The 20,132-nt window shown below is 44.2% G+C and overlaps 1 non-coding gene and 1 pseudogene across 1 annotated transcript; both read right to left on the bottom strand.

The window, feature by feature from the left end:
• Positions 1 to 16,048: 16,048 nt before the first annotated feature.
• On the bottom strand, positions 16,049 to 16,123 carry Trnas-cga. Its single transcript has one exon. It is a non-coding gene; the product is annotated as a tRNA-Ser (tRNA).
• Positions 16,124 to 17,244: 1,121 nt separating this feature from the next.
• LOC124778792 lies at positions 17,245 to 17,362 on the bottom strand (annotated as a pseudogene).
• Positions 17,363 to 20,132: the final 2,770 nt, after the last annotated feature.

Genomic DNA, 20,132 nt, shown 5'->3' with positions numbered 1-20,132 from the left:
GGAATATAGAGAAAGTAATCGATGGTATCAGACTGCAAGGTCAGTGGTGAACTAGTTGAGCACATCACTAAGCACGAGGCGTATTACGAAAGTAAGGTCCTATCGGCCGCGAAATAGAAACCACAGTGAAAATCTGATAAAGCTTCGCATAGGTGTGTTAGACAGTGTCTCTAGTATGCCCGTTGATCACGTCACGTCTGTCTTTTCAGTCCTGAGCGCACAGTGACCACCTAAAGGTGCCTAGAAAACAGTATCTGTGAGACATTTCGCCTAATTTTATGCAGCCCACACAACGCAACTGTCATGCATTTCCTTCTTCATGACAGTTCTCGGCTGCACTCAGCAGGGGCAATGGAGATGCCTCTGTGGCGTTTTCGACTGGAAGTGTTCGATCGCCCTCCATACATCTCTGACTTTGCTCCCACTGACTTTCATCTCTGCTGACATGAACCACTGGCTATGAAGTCAACGTTTTGGCACAGACAACGAAGTGCAGATCAGCATAGAGAATCTGTGAAAAGTGCAGGTGGCTGCCCTCTATGACGAGGGTATTGGAAATTTGATACGACGTTACGACAAATGTCTCAGACGGGGCGGCAACTGTGTAGAGACGTTGCTAGAAGCTGTGGCTAACTATTGAAAATAAGACACTTTTGATTTTCACTGTGGTTTCCATTTCACCAATACGCCTCGTATAAGTATACTAAGTAGCCATTTGAAATTCAGTGGAAAATTAAAATTAGTGTTAAAGAAGGCGAACGGAGGACTTATATCTGTTGGAAGAGTTCTTGGAAAACGTCGTGCATCTGTAGAGGAAATCGCATTCAAGACGCTACTGTAGCCAATTCTGTAGCATTAATAATGCGCTTAGAGTTACCATCAAGTAAGGCGCTGCTAGAATCGTAACAGGACAATATTGGTCATATGAAAGTATAACAGAAATTCTCCGGGAAGTTAAATGGGAATCCTAGGCGTACAGTCGGCGTAAGGCAAGAGAGTTTAAGGCAAACTCAAAGGCACGAAGGTAATTGTTCATCCCTCACACAATACGTCAGTGTAGTAGGACAGAATATCGCTTACATTGGTTTGAAGTACCCCTCTGCCACACGCTGGTAGTAGTGAGAATAGTAACATGTGCTCAACTACATTCACCTTTTAGCAGTCTTTTGGACGTTTTATACGTTGCAACTACATATTCACACAATGCATTTTATGCACGCTGCTACACTGAAAAACCAAAGAAACTGGTACTCCCGCGTAATATCGTGTAGGGTCCTCCCGAGCACGCACAAGTGCTGCAACACGACGTGGCATGGACTCTACTAATGTCTGAAGTAGTGCTGGAGGGAATTGACACCATGAATCCTCAGAGCTGTCCATAAATCCGTAAGAGTACGAGAGGGTGTAGATCTCCTCTGAGCAGCACGTTGCAAGGCATCCTAGATATGCTCAATTATGTTCATGTATGGTGAGTTTGTTGGGCAGCGGCAGTGTTTAAACTCAGAACAGTGTTCCTGGAGCCACTCTGTAGCAATTCTGGACGTGTGGGTTGTCGCATTGTCCCGCTGGAGTTGCCCAATTCCGTCGGAATGCATAATGGACATGAATGGATGCAGGTGATCAGGCAGGATACTTACGTAAATGTCATCTGTCAGAATCATATCTAGAAGTGTCAGGGGTCCCGTATCACTCCAACTGCACATGCCTGAAACCTTTACGGAGTCTCCGCCAGCTTGAACATTTCCCTGCTGATATGCAGGGTCCTTGGATTCATGAGGTTGTCTCCCAACCCGTGCACGTCCATACCCTCGATACAATCAGAAACGAGACTCGTCCGACCGGGCAACACGTATCGGTCAAATCACAAGGCGAGGCGTAAAGCTTTGTATCGTGCAATCATCAATGGCACACGAGTGGGCCTTCACCTCCGAAAGCCCATATTGATGACGTTCCGTTGAATGGTTCGTGCGCTAACACTTGTCGATGGCCCAGTACTCAAATGGTTCAAATGGCTCTAAGCACTATGGGACTTAACGTCTGAGGCCAGCAGTCCCCTAGACTTAGAACAACTTAAACCTAACTTACCTAAGGACATCACACACATCCACGCCCTAGGCAGGATTCGAACCTGCGCCGTAGCAGCAGCGCGGCTCCGGACTGAAGCGCCTAGAGCCGCTCGGCCACAGCGGCCGGCTGGCCCAGCATTGAAATCTGTAGCAATTTGCGGAAAGGTTGCACTTCTGTCACGTTGAACGATTCTCTTCTGTCTTCGTTGATCCCATTCTTGCAGCATCTTTTTCCGGTCGCATCGATGTCGGAGATTTGATGTTATTCATAGTGCACTCGAACGGGAAAATTCCCACTTCCTCGCTACCTCCGAGATGCTGTGTCCACTTGCTCGTGCGCCGACTATAACATCACGTTCAAACTCACAATAATCTTGATAAACTGTCATTGCAGCAGGAGTAACAGATGTAACGACTGCTCAAATGGTTCAAATGGCTCTGAGCACTATGGGACTCAACATCTGTGGTCATCAGCCCCCTAGAACTTAAGAACTACTCAAACCTAACTAACCTAAGGACATCACACACATTCATTCCCGAGGCAGGATTCGAACCTGCGACTGTAGTGGTCACGCGGTTCCAGACTGACGCGCCTAGAACCGCACGGCCACACCGGCCGGCTGTAACGCGTGCGCTAGATACCTGTCTTATATAGGCGTTGCCCACCGCAGCGTCGTATTCTGCCTGTTTACATATCTCTGTATTTGAATATGCATGCCTGTACCAGTTTCCTTGGCGCTTCAGTGTATATGTACATATGTAATTTTCCATATCTCTTCCTAAACCCCTGGGTCGAATTCAACCAGTCTACATATACCATCTATTGTCTGGAAAAAAGTATTGCGGAGATACGAATCACATAGCTCCCATTGGGGTAGAGTGACATAGAAGGTGGACAGAGAGAGGGGGAGGAGGATATGGCCAGAGGGGGAGGAACAAGTGGACACAGAGAGGGGGCAGGAGATGATGGAGAGTGAGAGAGGAGGGGTGGGATTCACAGAGAGGGGAGGGGGGAAGGGGAGATGTTGGAAGGACGTGTATGATGCAGAGGAGTAGTGGGTAGGAGTAATAGGTAAAAGGGCCTATGCGGGCGCAGCCGAGATTAAAGGTAGTAGTTCACAAAAGGCTCAGGATATGGATCTTTACCGGCATGTTAATTTATCTATCGGTATCACAAAGGCACACATAGATCTCAAAAAACGTGAAATGCATATGTTTCTTGCTACCTCTCTACTTTCTTCCCATCCAGACTTCACCTGCACTTAAGAAAGTATCTAAATTCAATCAGTGATCTTCGCATACCTACTTAACTCACATAGTTTCCTGCTTACCTATATTCTGATTTTAGAGGTGTGAGGAATTCAGAATTCCTCGATATCACCTAGCGAGAGGACGCATTCAAAAGTAGTAGAGCTCAAATCCTAATTTTCACCCGATTTAGCTCTTCCATGTTTCCCTAAAACACTTGCCGCTATTGTCTTGATTGCACCCGCGAAAAACACGCAGCTGTTTACTTGCTTAGTTTTGTGCGGCACGAGCTGCTCTTTCTGTAACGCTCTAGTCGCAGACAAAACTTTAGATTCCAGTCTTCATACCTCCGTGCTTCTCAGTGACCGAATTCCGTCTGGGAAGCTTTGCTGTTGCATCCAAGTCATCTCCGTACATTTGTCGAATGATTCGGGTAACGCAATAGAAAGCTCTTTCGGAGAAAGCAAACGACAGCCTAGCATAATTTTTTTTTCAACTTTGTGAATAAGTTAAAGACGTATGCATAATTACCTCATGCAAATAACTTTTACATTTCTTCGTTTGCTCTTCTGCGCTTCTCTCATGTTCGTAACAGAGTTGTCTTCTCAAACAACATAACTGTTGGAGTACTGCTCTTTATTAAGCGTGCACGTACACCTGTGTTGTTTACTGGACAACAAGGCATATTCGAACTTTCTCTACTCTGCTTTTATTTCAAACTGGTCGCTGGCCCTGACAAAGAGAAAGCGTAACTAAATATGGAACAGCTGAATAGTTCGAAAAAAGCATTGTCGCACGCCAGAAGCAGAATGCCCATTGTCCTAACCTAAATTAAGCTCGGCTGAACAGAAAGCTGCCCCGCATAAGGCCACTCTTACGAAAGACTCAAGGTGCCCAAGTCACGCAGACTTTCTTTTTTCATCTACATCGACATCTACATCCATACTCCGCAAACCACCTGACGGTGTGTGGCGACGATTACTGAATTTAAGCATGTATTCGGAACGTTTCATTAATAATTGGCATTTCGTGTACGGCGTCGTCCTTATCTGATCTAGATCTTTGCGTTGGCCATTTCACTGTTGTATTGTTGGACACGTTCATGGCTTAGGGATCGATTCCTAGTTCGTCAAAAGCAGAGGAGTAGGTTCTAGGAGGAATAATTACTCGATCTGAATTTAAGTCGATTGGGTAATTTCACGTGCTTCGAGTGCGCAGTATTCCTTAGCAGAAGAGCGATCATCCTTTGGAAATTTCGGGAGACGTTTTGAACACTCTTAGGAAGTGGAGGAGGAGTTTTATCCCACCCCAAGCATAGTGTGGCACTCAGAAAATATTACAGGACACGAAGTATTTATGCGGTGTCCCTTGGCGCCACGGAAACTTGTATTTTCAATATTAAGTTAGAAATGTTTCTGCTTGGCGGCAGCTCCTGCAGGATGCTTGTTGTTTGCTGTATACTGTTAAGTTCAATGCTGATGTAGACAAACGAATGATCGTCAGTCAAAAGTCACATCCACTAAGTTTTCAGCACCACTGCGATAGGCCTTACATAACAGACATTCTTTCCTAGGGCCAATATATATCTATATACACAATCACGAAAAGTTGCAGTTCATCCCTTTATTTCGAAATTTTTCAGTAATTCGAAAACAAAATTGGCAGTGAGGTATCCATGTATATTCATTTGCAATGCCTCCAGACCACCAAATCAAAATACAAAGATTTTTCTAACGACAGAATTGTCTGTGTACCATGGGATGTTTTCACGGCATTTCTGAGCTACGTCAATACATGGTGGAACACCCCTTTGCTCGGATGCAGGATTGAATCTATCGTGGCATACCAGCGATGAGATCATCAGCCCTGGTCCAGACTGTCCCACTCTTCAGTGGCGATTCTGTATAAGTCTCGCAGAATGACGTCCAAAAACAGTTTATTTAAACCGCTCACGCACATCTATATCTATAGTCTGCAAACCACCGTGAAGTGCATGGCAGAGAATACGTCCCAATGTACCAGTTATTAGGGTTTCTTCCCGTATGGAGCGTTGGAAGAATGATTGTCTGAATGCCTCCGTACGTGCAGTAATTATTCTGATCTTACCGTCACGATGACAGTGTGATACGTAGGGGTTTTAGTATATTCCTAGTCATCATTTAAAGCCGTTTCTTGAAACTTTGTTGACAAACTTTCTCGGGATAGTCTGCGTCTGTGTGCAAGAGTCTTCTAGTTCAGTTCCTTCAGTATCTCTATGACACTCTCAAAGGATCGAACAAACCTGTGACCATTCGTGCTACCTTTCTCTGTATACGTTCAATATCCCCTGTTAGTCCTATTTGGTACGGATTCCATATATTTGACGAATATTCCAGAACCGGTCGCACGGTTGATTTGTAAGCAATCTCCTTTGTAGGCTGGTTGCACTTTCCCAGTCTTCTACCTATAAACCAACGACTGAACCTATGTGAACATCCCATTTCATATCCCTAAAAAGTGCTACCCCCAGGTATTTGTATGGGTTAGCCGATTCCAACAGTGGCCATTGAAATTATAGTCATGGGATACTACGTGTTTGTTTTATGAAGTGAAAAATTGTAACATTTCTGGATATTAAAAGCAAGTTGCCAATATTTGCACCACACTCAAACCTTATCAAGATGTGACTGAATATTTATGCAGCTTCTTTGAGACAGTGCTTGATTATAGATAACTGCATCGTCTGCAAAACGTTTGAGGTCATTAACATACAACATGAACAGTAAGAGTCCCAACACATTTCCCTGGCACATACCCCAAGTTACTTCGACCTCTAACAACGACTCATCCAAGAAACCAAAAAGTTCTCAATCCAGTCACAAATGTCACTTGATACCCCATATGACAATACTTTCGACAGTAAGCTTCATTGTGGTAGTGAGTCAAATGTTTTTCAGAACTCAAGAAACACTGCATCGACCCGACTGCCTTGATCCAAAGCTTTCAGTGTAGCATGTGAGAAAAGTGCGATTTGGGTTTCACATAATAGATGTTTTCGGAATACGTGCTGGATGGCATTAAGGACGGCCCTCTGTTCAAGATATCTCATTACCCTTGAGCTCAGAATATGTTCTAAGATTCTACAACAAATTGATGTCGAGGATACTGGACGGTAGCCTTGTAGGTCACTTCTACAGCTCTTTTGTAGGCAGGTGTTTTTTCAAGAATTAGGCACTGTTTCTGTTCGAGGTATTTACGACAGATTATAGTTAGAAGAGGAACTAACTGAGCTGTTGATTCAGTATGGAATCTGACAGAGATTCCATCGGGCCCTGGAGCTTCGCCCAATTTTAACGATTTCACAAAATGGCTCTGAGCACTATGCGACTTGACTTCTGAGGTCATCAGTCGCCTAGAACTTAGAACTAATTAAACCTAACTAACCTAAGGACGTCACACACATCCATGCCCGAGGCAGGATTCGAACCTGCGACCGTAGCGGTCGCTCGGTTCCAGACTGTAGCGCCTAGAACCGCACGGCCACTTCGGCCGGCTTTAACGATTTCAGCTCTTTCTCAACGCCACTGACAAAGATACTTATTTCACTTATCTTTTCAGTGGTAGCGGTAGCGCGGTTCCAGACTGAAGCGCCTAGAACCGCTCGGCCTCATCGGTCGGCCCCTGAAGAACGATTCTGCCTCTAGTTCAAGAGGGAGCTACCTCTAGCCCATGCTAATGGTTATGTGGAATTGGAGGAGCATCACATACTGAGGTCTATGGTTTCTTGACATTATAATAAATGTTAACTTCTAAACCAACACAATGAAAAAATATAGCCATTTATGTCACACATTTTGATACTCGCAAACACACTCATTAAAACCTATAGGATACTTCCAGTTCCACTTAAACAACGCGTTCTTACATCCGTCCTATTCAGCAGCCCACCGTAGACCGAGTCCTTTTCCTGACAATTTCCAAATAGGAAGGGGAGAGGAAGGGAGGGGGAGCGGAGGAGGCTGCGGAGACGGGAGGGTGGGTTAGGTCAGGGGAGATAGCCAATTGATCTATTTCCCCCCCCCCCTCCTCCCCCACCCAAAAAGAAAAAGAAATTGAACTTCCCGCCTTGACATCACTACGATGTTGCCACATCAATGACCGCCATAGTTTATCTGCCATCTTCAATAACTTTGCCAACAATGCAGAGTGGGGTGACGCTGTCTTTATCCTACTGCTTGCATGAAATGTGGTGCCGTATCTGTGGTTGCATGAAACTCTAATCTCCAGGTGTGTGACCACAATTAAACAGGATCTGAGGATGGCAGTAATGTGCCGCAGAAATTAGTCGTGTGGTGGATAAGGACATTCTCAAGATAAAGCTGTGGTAGTACTTTATCTCATATGATTAAACCTGTTTGGGCCGTGGTGCTCTGCTCAGCCTCTTATTTAAGTATCTGTGCAGTCCAGCTATGTCTTGGCCGTTCAAGACCCTTTTTAATTAAAATTTGCTAATGCTTGTATTTTGTACTGAAATATATTTCTTCCCAAGTGGCATATTTTACATGACGAAATATTCTGTAAATCTGCGTTTTATTCTTGCAATGTAAATTCTCCTTTTCTACACGATGAAAGCAGGCTGCCATGTCATTTAACTTTGGTATCGTGAGGAAACTCACCGCTGCTTAAATTTTCATTAATAATCAGCATTAAGGTCGAAGACTTCTGGCATAAGAAATCACCCTCATTCCGCCAATGGTCTTGTCAAAGAGGGCGGAGGAGCGGACAGAGTTTCAGGGAACTCTCTTGTCCTAGGAGTCGGAAGCTGGCCCTAAAGGCAGAAGAATCAGCAATAATCAACGGCATGAGTATGCAGAAGCCAATCGAACCACTGCATTAAAGACTCGTAACGTGTATCCGCAGGACATGTGGCCTGTAATTGAAGAAGTGTCATGATGATCTCTCCATTGGCAAATGATTCCGTAATAGTGCACCATTCGGGGGACTGCCAAGGGGAGGTTACATTGAGAAAAAGATTGGATGATCAACGAAAGAATAACGTTCTACGAGTCGGGGCGTGGAATTTCAGAAGCTTGAACGTGGTAGGAAAACTAGAAAATCTGAAAAGAGAAATGCAAAGGTTCAATCTAGATATAGTAGGGATCAGCGAAGTGAAGTGGAAAGAAGACAAGGATTTATGGTCAGCAGAATCAGAAAATGGTATAACGGGAGTAGGATTCGTTATGAATAGGAAGATAGGGCAGAGAATGTGTTACTGTGAACAGTTCAGTGGTAAGGTTCTTCTTATCAGAATCGACAGCAAACCAACACCGACAACGATAGTTCAGGTATAAATGCCGACGTCGCAAGCTGAAGATGAAGAGAGAGAGAAAGTGTATGAGGATATTGAAAGGGTAATATAGTATGTAAAGGGAGACGAAAATCTAACAGTCATGGGGGACTGGAATGCAGTTGCAGGGGAAGGAGCAGAAGAAAAGGTTACAGGAGAATATGGGCTTGGAACAAGGAATGAGAGAGGAGAAAGTCTAATTGCGTTCTGTAATAAGTTTCAGCTAGTAATAGCAATACCCTGCTCAAGAACCACAAGAGGAAGAGTTGTACTTGGAAAAGGCCGGGTGATACTGAAAGATTTCAGTTAGATTACATCATGGTCAGACAGAGATTCCGAAATCAGATACTCGATTATATAGTGTACCCGGGAGCAGATATAGACTGAGATCACAATATAGTAGTGACGAAGAGTAGCCTGAAGTTTAAGACATTAGTCAGGAAGAATCAATATGCAAAGAATTGGGATACGGAAGTAGTAAGGAATGACGAGAAACGGTTGTTCTCTATGGCTATAGATAAAGCAATAAGGAATAGCTCAGTAGGCAGTACAGTTGAAGAGGAATGGACATCTCTAAAATGCGGTAACAGAAGAAATACTCCAATTGATCGATGAAAGAAGGAAGTACAAAAATGTTCCGGGAAACTCAGGATTACAGAAATACAAGTCGCTGAGGAATGAAATAAATAGGAAGTGCAGGGCAACTATGACGAAATGGATGCAGGAAAAATGTGAAGACATCAGAAAAAAAAGAAAAAGAATTTTCGGAAGGACAGATTCACCATACAGGAAAGTCAAAACAACCTTCGGTGACATTAAAAGTAAGGGTGATAACATTAAGAGTGCAACGGGAATTCCACTGTTAAATGCAGAGGAAAGAGCGGATAGGTGGAATGAATACACTGAAAGCTCTAAGACGGGGAAGATTTGTCTGATGTGATAGAAGAAGAAACATGAGTCGATTTAGAAGAGATAGGGGGTCCAGTATTAGAATTTAAAAGAGCTGTGGAGAACTTTAAGATCAAATAAGGCGGAAGGGATAGATGAAAATCCATCATAATTTCTAAACTCATTGGGGGAAGTGGCAACAAAATGACTATTCACGTTGTGTGTAGAATGTATGGGTCTAGCGACATACCATCTGAGTTTCGGAAAAGCATCACCCACACAGTTCCGAAGACGGCAAGAACTGACAAGTGCGAGAATTATCGTAGAATCAGCTTAACAGCTCATGCTTCCAAGTTGCTTACAAAAATATTATACAGAAGAATGGAAAAGAAAACTGAGGATGCGCCAAATGACGATCACCTTGGCTTTAGGAAAGGTACAGGCGCGATAGAAGCAATTCTGACTTTGCGCTTAATAATGGAAGCAAGACTAAAGAAACCAATACACATTCATAGGATTTGTCGACCTGGAAAAAGCGTTCGACAGTGTAAAGTGGTGCTAGATGTTCAATATTCTGACAAAAGTAGGGGTAAACTATAGGGAGAGACGGGTCATATACAGTATGTACAACAGCCAAGAGGGAATAATAAGAGTGGACGACCAAGAACGAAGTGCTCGTATTAAAAAGGGTGTAAGACAAGGATGTAGCCTTTCGCCCTACTGTTCAGTCTGTACATCGAGGAAGCAATGATGGCCGGCCGGAGTGGCCGAGCTGTTAAAGGCGCTACAGTCTGGAACCGCACGACCGCTACGGTCGCAGGTTCGAATCCTGCCTCGGGCATGGATGTGTGTGATGTCCTTAGGTTAGTTAGGTTTAAGTAGTTCTAAGTTCTGGAGGACTTATAACCACAGCAGTTGAGTCCCATAGTGCTCAGAGCCATTTGAACCATTTGAAGCAATGATGGAAATAAAAGAAAGGTTCAGGAATAGAATTAAAATTCAAGGTGAAAGGATATCAATGATACGATTCACTGATGACATTGCTATCTTGAGTGAAAGTGAAGAATAATTACATGATCTGCTGAACGCAATGAAAAGTCTAATGAGTACACAGAATGGATTGAGAGTAAATCGAAGAAATACTAAGGTAATGAGGAGTAGTAGAAATGAGAACAACGAGAAACTTAACATCATGACTGATAGTTACGAAGTAGATGAAATTAAGTATGTGGTGTCCCGCCAGACACCACACTTGCTAGATGGTAGTTTTAAATCGGCCGCGGTCCATTAGTACATGTCGGACCCGCGTGTCGCCACTGTATGATCGCAGACCGAGCGCCACCACAAGGCAGGTCTCGAGATACGGACTAGCACTCGCCCCAGTTGTACGGACGACGTAGCTAGCGATGCACACTGACGAAGCCTCGCTCATTTGCAGAGCAGATAGTTAGAATAGCCTTCAGCTAAGTCCATGGCTACGACCTAGCAAGGCGCCATTAGTAACATTGCATGTATCTAAAGAGTCTCACTTGTATCGCCACAATCTCCAGATGTACCAAAAGGATGGATTAAAGTTAAGTATTCCAGAAGCTATGTACTTTTCTTTATAGCATTCATTACTTATCCTGTTTCAGACCTCACGCCCATCTGCGTGAGCGTAGCGCGTGCCTTTCGGCTTCCTCTCATTGTGTCTAGGCTGTCTTGTCTAGACACAACAAAGTAATTCTGCTACCTAGGCACTAAAATAACCAATGACGGGCGGAGCAAGGAGGACATCACAAGCAGATTAGCCATGGCAAAAAGAGCGTTCGTGGCCAAGAGAAGTCTACTAATATCAAATATCGGCTTTAATTTGAGGAAGAAATGTACGTCTGGAGTACAGCATTGTATGGTAGTGAAACATGGACTGTGGGAAAACCGGAACAGAAGAGAATCGAAGGATTTGAGATGTGGTGCTACAGACGAATGTTGAAAAGTAGGTGGACTGATAAGGTAAGGAATGAGGAAGTTCTGTGCAGAATCGGAGAGGAAAGGAATATGTGGAAAAAACTGATAAGAAGAAGGGACAGGATGATAGGACATCTGTTAAGACATCAGATACTGACTTCCATGGTACTAATGGGAGCTGTAGAAGGCAAAAACTGCAGAGGAAGACAGCGATTGGAATACATCCAGCAAATAATTGAGTACGTATGTTGCAGGTGCCACTCTGAGATGAAGAGGTTGGCACAGGAGAGGAATTCATGGCGGGCCGCATCAAACCAGTCGGAAGACTGATGGAAAAAAAAACTGGGAGCTTAAGCTGCTGTTTTGGATGTATTGTTTACTGTATTACGCTTGGGAGGTGTTTGCTTAAGTTGGCTTTCGTAGTCTCTGTACTGTCCGCATTCTTTGCGGCCGAAATCTCACTTAAACTTTTTTATTGTTGTGTTGCCTGTGTTTAAAATTGTTTACTATGTCTTATAGAAGGCGGACATCTCAGTACTCCCCAGGTTGTCCGTAATGTACGGCGTCCCGATGCTTTTAGGGGGGTGACATCCGGGTGACGGTGCGCCTGAGTCTTTCACACCTATATAACTGAAGCTACATCCCACAGTTGTGGGGCAGAAGGAAGTTTGTTTCTGCTATTTAGTGTTATTTCCCATGAGAGGGCTTTAGGAATTAATTTTTAAATTTTCGTTGAAGTTATTAAAGCGTTTTTATTAGGCCTAATTTTATTTCGTTTTACATTATTCTGAAATTTTAAAAATTCAACATTTGAATCTAGTCTCTACTTAGTTAACGTGATTTGCTTTAACTATAATAGTTGTTAATTTAATAAATTATATTGACATGCGTGAACGTTACCAGTGATGTTCGATCTCTTATGGCCGAGTCCTTCCTACCAGATGAACCACAATACAAGAAGTATGTTACACCGTAACATCTGGCTCTTCTCTTTCATAGCTACACAAACCATTTTTGAGTTGTACTTATAGCAACAACTGATAAGAACTGCGGGTTTTCTACAGTTCATGTAGACTCAGTGGGTCGAATTGGAGATTAAATGTCTTTATCCGTAGTTTATGAGGTGAAGAAACAAAGAAAGTAACAGCTTAATTACTTGCACCAAATGGAAAATAGGTAAGTTCCACATCTCCAAAGATACCCCGCAAGCCACAGTAGTGTTCGTGGCGGAGGGTACACTTTGCCACTACGAGTCGTTTCGTTTCCTGTACCACTCGCAAATACAGCGAGGGAAAAACGACAGTCTATATGGCTCCGAATGACCCCTAATTTCTCGTACCTTATCTTCGTGCTCCTTACGCGCAATGTACACTCATGCTCATAAATTAAGGATAACTGCAGAATGTGGTGCCACACAACGTGGCACTACACAAAACTGGCGCTAATAGCATAGGCACGTAGGGAACACACACGACACAGATCTGTAAGTCCACGGTATTAGTGATAAGTTGAGAAAACTGTCCCGAAACACATTTGCTACAAAACGCCACTGTTTCCCACGCATGCACCCTGACATCAATATGGGATATGATCACAATGCGCACGTACACAGGCCGCACAACGGGTTGGCATACTCTGGTTCAAGTGGTCGAGCAGCTGCTGGGGTACAGCCTCCCATTCTTGCACCAGTGCCTGTTGGAGCACCTGAAGTGTCGTAGGGGTTTGAAGACGTGCAGCGATATGTCGACCGAGAGCATCCCAGACGTGCTCGATGGGATTTAGGTCTGGAGAACAGGCAGGCCACTCCATTCGCCTGATATCTTCCGTTTGAAGGTACTCCTCCACGTTATCATCCATCAGGAGGAAGGTGGGACCCACTGCACCCCTGAAAAGGTGGACATACTGGTGCAAAATGACGTCCCGATACACCTGATCTGTTACAGTTCCTCTGTCAAAACCATGCAGGGGTGTACGTGCACCAATCATAATCCCACCCCACACCATCAAACCTCGACCTGAATACAGGTCCCTTTCAAGGACATTAAGGGGCTGGTATCTTGTTTCTGGTTCACGCCAGATGAAAATCCGGCGAGAACCACTGTTCAGACTATACCTGGACTCGTCCGTGAATATAACCTGGACCACTGTTCCAATGATCATGTATTGTGTTCTTGACACCAGGCTTTATGGGCTCTCCTGTGGCCAGGGGTCAGTGGAATGCACCTTGGAGGTCTCCGGGCGAATAAATCATGTCTGTTCAGTCGTCTGTAGACTGTGTGTCTGGAGACAACTGTCCCAGTGGCAGCGGTAAGGTCCCGAGCAAGGCTATGTGCAGTACTCTGTGCCCGTCTCCGGGCACTGATGGTGAGGTAACGGTCTTCTTGTGGTGTGGTAGAGTATGAAGGTCACGTACTGAAGCGCCTGGACATGTTTCCTGTCTGCTGTAATCGTTGCCATAATCATGAGATCACGCTTTGTGGCACACGGAGGGCCCGTGCTTTGACCTGCTGTGTTTAAATGGCTCTGAGCACTATGGGACTCAATTTCTAAGGTCATCAGTCCCCTAGAACTTAGAACTACTTGAACCTAACTAACCTAAGGACATCACACACATCAATGCCCGAGACAGGATTCGAACCTGCGACCGTAGCGGTCGCGCGGTTCCAGACTGTAGCGCCAAGAATCGCTCGGCCACCCCGGCCGGTTGCTGTGTTCAACCAGCCTCCAGTCGCCCTAGTATGCTACCCCTCATAACGTCATCAATATGTGTTCTTTCAGCCATTTTCAACACACAGCCACATCTGAAAACGTCTACACACTTACTCGCTGCACCGTACTCTGACATGCACCAACAGATCTCATCGTATGTGGCCTACTGCCAGCGGCACCGTGCGATGACCGCAGGTCAAATGCACCGCATGGTCATACCCCGAGGTGATTTAAACCCGCAAACCGCCCACCAGAGCGTTGTTTCACCGTGTATCAGCATTATCCTTAATTTATGAGCATGAGTGTATTTGGCGGCACAGAATCGTTCGGCAGTCAGCTTCATATGCCGGTTCTCTAAATTTTGTCACTAGTGTTTCTCGATAAGAAACACTATGCATCCAGGAATACCCGTTTGAGTTCCCGCAGCATTTTCGTAACACGTGTTGTTCGAACCTACCGGTAACAAATGTAGCAGCCCACCCCTGAATTGCTTCTATGTCTTCCTTCAATCCGACCTGGTACGGATCCCAAACACTCGAGCAGTATTCAAGAACAGGTCTTACCGGCGTCCTATGTGCGGTCTCCTTTACGGGGCAACCACTCTTTCCTAAAATTCTCCCAATAAACCAAAGTTGACCATTCGCCATCCTATCACAGTTCTCACATTTGATATCGCTTAGGAGCATTACACCCAGATATTTGAAAGATTTGACTGTGTCAAGCAGGACACTAGTAATACTGTATCCAACATTGCAGGTTTGATCTTCCTATTCATCCGCATTAATTTACGTTTTTCCATATTTAGGTCTAGCTGGCATTCATCTCACCAATCGGAAATTTTGTGCAAGTCGTATTGTGCCTTCCTGCAGTCACTCAACTTCGGCACCTTACCGCACACCACAGAATCATCAGAAAACAACCGCAGATTGCTGCCCACCTTGTTCACCAAATCTTTCGGAAATAACGCTTTACGTTATAGTAGAAGATGAGGTATTTCCATTGTTGAAAAAAAATTTATGACTTTTCTGCAGTAGCATGTTTCTTGTTAATATGGCAACAAAGTATTCACTTAAGGATTATGTCGAGCATGTGCTCTTTATTCCTTGACGGTTAATTGTAGTTGCTCCATAACTATTTGTCAGTGAATTCGCAATTATTACAGGGTGAAAGTGGATCTGAGGAGCTACAACAAATGTCTAAAAACTTTGTCCTTTTCAGCACACGGGAGCTAGCGTTACAATACACACTTTTACTGAGAGAAACAGTCAGAATATCTGTAACACCCCTATAATCATCGTGTTGTCGCAGGGTGTAAGTATCAAAAAACGCCATTACTAAGTTTGCTGGGAGTAGTGCTAGTTTTATATTGCCACTGCTACGTGTGGCACAGAAATATGCAGTTTTTTCATCTGGCTTTTGGGACGTACCCATACAGCCATCTCAACGGTGGACTGTTATTTCTGATGATACGAACGAAACAACACAACACCCAGTCCCCGGACGGGGAAAATCTCCGATCCGGCTGGGTATCGAACCGTGGCCCTTCGGTTAACGCTCACGATCTGCCGCGGACACCGAATACGTAATACTTTGAGTCTCGGCAGATGCCGTAAGGAGAGGAGGGCTCCAGGTCAATGGTTCCCACGCTATGCACTGCGTCATCTGGCGTGGTGATAAGCGCTAGCGAGAAGCCAGATTATACACTAGCATGTGATTCCCTATTTAGAGAATATTAAATATCACCTATGTATGATACCAGCAGAGTCATTTTAGCCTTGAATACTCTCTTTCCCCACCTGAATGAGATTTTCACTCTGCAGCGGAGTGTGCGCTGATATGAAACTTCCTGGCAGATTAAAACTGTATGCCGGACCGAGACTCGAACTCGGGACCTTTGCCTTTCGCGGGCAAGTGCTCTACCAACTGAGCTACCCGAGCACGACTCACGCCACGTCCTTACAGCTTTACTTCTGCCAGTACCTCGTCTCCTACCTTCCAAACTTAACGGAAGCTCTCCTGCGAACCTTGCAGAACTAGCACTCCTGAAAGAAAGGATATTGCGGAGACATGGCTTAACCACAGCCGGTGGGGGGGGGGGGGGGGGGGATGTTTCCAGAATGAGATTTTCACTCTGCTCCACTCTGGAAACATCCCCCCGGCTGTGGCTAAGCCATGTCTCCGCAATATCCTTTCTTTCAGGAGTGCTAGTTCTGCAAGGTTCGCAGGAGAGCTTCTGTTAAGTTTGGAAGGTAGGAGACGAGGTACTGGCAGAAGTAAAGCTGTGAGGACGGGGCGTGAGTCGTGCTCGGGTAGCTCAGTTGGTAGAGCACTTGCCCGCGAAAGGCAAAGGTCCCGAGTTCGAGTCTGGGTCCGGCACACAGTTTTAATCTGCCAGGAAGTTTCTTTCCCTACCTATTTAATCACCTTTTTATATGCTCTCTCCCTCTTCCGTCATTCATTTTTTGTTTCCAAGGTAAGACAATCCCTTCTCTTCGTCACTTACATGCTCCTCAATCTATATGCGAATTTTATTAGTAACATATTTTCTGATGCTCCTTAACAGTCTTCGGTTAACACTCAGACTGATCGTAGTCTTGGCTGCTAGTAAGTCTTACCGTTGTACGGTCGCGTTCCATGGAACTTACCCATTCCAATGTTTCTTCCAGAGCTGCACTGGACAGTTTCAGAGGTGCTACTAGTTTCGCTGACTCTTGCCGGTCGTGAAAACGTTCACTGTATGCTCATCGACTATTTACTGGATTCAGTAAGACCTGCACTCTTATGTACGTTCACCAATGTTATCAGCGAATCTCTCATTGGTATTCTTTTATACAGAATTTTAATCCCATTTCTGAAACCCCTCCGTCTTCAGGCCACAAGTGGCCCATCGGGAACAGCCGACCGCCGTGTCATCCTCACGCTAAGGATGCGGATAGGAGGGGCGTGTGGTCAGCACTCCGCTCTCCCTGTCGTTACGATGGTTTTCTTTGACCGGAGCCGCTACTATTCGGTTGAGTAGCTCCTCAGTTGGCATCACGAGACTGAGTGCACCCCGAAAAATGGCAACAGCGCATGTCGGCCCGGATGGTCACCCATCCAAGTGCCGGCCACGCCCGACAGCGCTTAACTTCGGTGATCCCACGGGAACCGGTGTATCCACTGCGGCAAGGCCGTTGCCTCCCTTTCCCCAACCTGCCCCGTATCAAGCCGACCACTTCTCTCCAGGTCTTCCATTCTTGTCGTTCCCTCTCGGTTCATATTACATATTACCCCCTTTCTCTAATCAGTCACAGCGTAAGAGGTGACATAATAAAGGTAACTGCTTGGAAACTTTTCTTATAAACTTTCTTATAAATTTTCTTACCAAAAAATCAAGCAGCACTGTCTCGCACCGAGTAGAAAAATACAAATTTTGATTTCAAAACATCATTATCACATATACAAAGTACTGTTTTTTAAGGTGATCCTGATCTATCCTTTGAATTTATTTATTAACCTGGCTGCTTTTCTTATTACAGCTGCGTGCTTAATAGGATGATTCGTGAGAATTTCACGCCGAATATTTGCTCTTGCTTCCGCTAGTCTACTACCATTCAATCTATACTGGCGTCGAACTTCACAGCAGCACTCCCTGTCATTCCACACCACCGATGACAAATTGAGGAGATTACAGTAACGGGAGATTCCGCGCTATTTTCGTGGAAGAAGATCGTTAAGGAATCCAGAGCGTGGAGCGAACTGATGAGAATTCTCAGAAGGGGCGTCCAGCCAGAAGTCTTCGATGGGGATGGCGGGAGTGGACTGGGGATGGTGGTAGGGGGGCAGGCGGCGGAGGGGAGGGTGGGGGATGTTACCAGTGACAAGGAGAATGTTCGCAGAAAAGCCAAACTTTCTTCGAAGTCACATCGTGGCCACACCTAAAATTACAATCAGCTCTATCGCTCACAACAGAATTCACTCGTTGAACTGCAAACGAAATACTCCAGCTAAATGATAATCTACAAAATATAGTTCGGATAGAATCCAAATATTGACTATCTGTTCCCAGTTATAGCTGAGCGGAGTAATAGAAAACCTAAATGTTGAACACTTGCTGATGTTCTGATGGAGACTCCCTAACTGTTGCTTCAATTTCAGTGCCAAATCTCTTCCAGCATTAAATACAGCGGTGAAATACTAACTTCACACGCATTGTGTCATTATTTGGAAATATCCACCTGTTGAAGTGAATAATTAGTAAACAGTTAAGGAGGGATAGGAACACAGAAATCAGTCCCAATCCCATGGTTTATTGTTATTCTTGTATATCCAGTTTTCAGCTTAAACAGCCATCTTCCGTGCATCTGAGTGAGTTACCATCCAAGAAACTCGCAGCGGAACGTCTGACATATGAGTTTGCTGGCTTATAGCCAGGCGGAAACTGAGGTTAATAAACAGTAATTCAGCACTTGTCAGCAAGTAAAGTGCCATAGAAGCGTAACAACGAGAAAACAATAAAAATTTAAGATGACAGACGTACTGCAGGCGACGGCTACATGAGCAACAGTATGCGATATTAAGAAACTAAACTAATCTTCTGACGGTTGTGAAACTTCACCGAAACGTGTATGAATGTTAAAGAAGAAGCCTGTAATGCAGATTGAACATTGCGTTGATGTAGGATCAGAAACGCTTTTATTTCATGAAGAGTGCAGTACAGAACTATCACAGATGCAGAACTTTCAGTTTGGCGACTAGCTTCGAACTGACTGGTTCATTTCAAGCCAGACTTACTGTCCTGAAAGTGTCTGATCTTCAGTGCAACCTCAGTATGTCTGGTGTATCTCTACCGACACCTGGTGATGACATTAAATAAGGTGAACATTTTTAATGGCTGAAATATTTTTGACTACACGTAAAGACTATGACAGAGGCATGGGTGAAGAAAAAGGAACTAAAGTTAAGAATAATGTCGATAAGATCGGCATAGAAATTGTGTAATAATAAACATTAAAAATTATGATGACAAGTGTACTACAGGCGACGGCTACATGAACAACAGTATGCGATATTAAGAAACTAAACTAATCCTCTTACGGTTGTGAAACTTCACCGAAACGTGTATGAATGTTAAAGAAGAAGCCTGTTATGCAGTTAAACATTGCGTTGATGTAGGATCAGAAACGCTTTTATTTCATGAAGAGTGCACTACAGATGTGTCACAGTTGCAGAACTTATAGTTCTGCGTAATTGGAATGAAAAGTTTTTATTTGTTAATCATTGTACAAGGACAAAGAATTCACTCTTAGGTTTCTCTTGTTCTGAAATGCACGCAGCGGTTGGCCATTGAACATCGTAAGTTTGTAATAATTTAATAATCGTTAAAATATATTACAGTAAGAGTTATTACTGTTTCATTTAAGTAGACAGTCTTTTCATACGCAGGAAGCAGTAACGTTCCTATTTTCAGTGACAGCAGAAGCGCGGAAAGATCGCACCAACAAAAGTCATTGTTGGCCGCCATTACCGGCTGTAACAGTTCGTTTAATATTTTCACAGCTTCTCTCACGCATAAACAACTGAGAGTGTATAAATAATTTCTCTTTGACAGGCCTTATAGGAACATATTAGTAACTTTAAGGCATTTGCAGTGTTTATTGTAATTTGTGGACTGTCACGTCTGTGATTCAAATAGGCCGCTTAACGGCGATCGATTACCATTTCAAAGACGATATTTTGAGGTAAAAAATAATAAATAATTTACGTTTCCTGACGAAGGTACAACAATATTTCGCCACTCGAGACCCACGAATAATAGTATTTTCTCATGCTTCTAAATTTATCAAAGATACCCTGGGATGTTTAACATTTCGATAGATCACGTAAAGTGTTACATTTTAAGGCGCCTCACGCCACGCTTCCGTAGTAAGGCTATGGGCCGTTATTTAAAACAAAAGTTATTGTAATTA

The sequence above is a fragment of the Schistocerca piceifrons genome, chromosome 2, assembly GCF_021461385.2.
Source record: "Schistocerca piceifrons isolate TAMUIC-IGC-003096 chromosome 2, iqSchPice1.1, whole genome shotgun sequence".
Lineage (NCBI taxonomy): Eukaryota > Metazoa > Arthropoda > Insecta > Orthoptera > Acrididae > Schistocerca > Schistocerca piceifrons.
This window is presented reverse-complemented; position numbering and strand designations above follow the sequence as displayed.